Below are 651 nucleotides of genomic sequence, written 5' to 3'. Positions count from 1 at the left end.
TTCCAGATGGTGACTATGTAATGACCATCGAATCACACTTCAAGATGACCCGCTTCGAAGCCGACTTCTCTGAATTACTCCCGTGTATTATGACTGATGATGCACCTCCGCTTATATCTTTATCAGATTAATTATGGGGCTGAATTAGCCCTGGAAATCCAAGGCTCTCAGAGAGAAAGCATTAGAGGAACGCTTGGATTGTTTTATGTCCTTTATTTCCCTTTGTATTTTTAGCAGGAAAAAACTCAGGTAATTAACAGTTTTTTTTCATGTCTCTCTCTCTCAGGAAGATTAAGGTTTATATATTGATAGCAGCTGCTACGCATATAAGATGTACATTGTGGCACGTCTACTGCAGTATTATATTGCTGATACAAGTTTCTATTTTTTCCTATTTATACCACAAACGCGCAGATGAATTGTATTGCGCATGGTAGCTAAAAATAATATTGAGTTTGTTATTTAGTTACATTATGATAACATTAAATAAAATTATAAAGTAATATTGACTCATTCCTTTCAAAACCTATGTGTAAATATTATTTTATTTCTACAGACGCAGAAAATTAATAATTAATTGACAACTTGGTAGACAAATTGGTTATAAATCTTATATATATTCACCATGCAACAGAGAGTAACGGGGAAAAA

General features: G+C 33.5%; 1 protein-coding gene across 1 annotated transcript in view; it reads left to right on the top strand.

Annotated features, from left to right (window-relative positions):
• LOC119587360 overlaps positions 1 to 224 on the top strand; it is a 3238-nt gene extending 3014 nt beyond the window's left edge. Inside the window, exon 8 of the mRNA XM_037936106.1 lies at positions 7 to 224. The gene's annotated coding sequence lies outside the window, so the exon portion shown is untranslated. The remainder of the gene's footprint in view (positions 1 to 6) is intronic.
• Positions 225 to 651: the final 427 nt, after the last annotated feature.

The sequence above is a fragment of the Penaeus monodon genome, chromosome 22, assembly GCF_015228065.2.
Source record: "Penaeus monodon isolate SGIC_2016 chromosome 22, NSTDA_Pmon_1, whole genome shotgun sequence".
Lineage (NCBI taxonomy): Eukaryota > Metazoa > Arthropoda > Malacostraca > Decapoda > Penaeidae > Penaeus > Penaeus monodon.
Note: the sequence above shows the minus strand (reverse complement) of the source record. Positions and strands in the feature narration are given on the sequence as shown.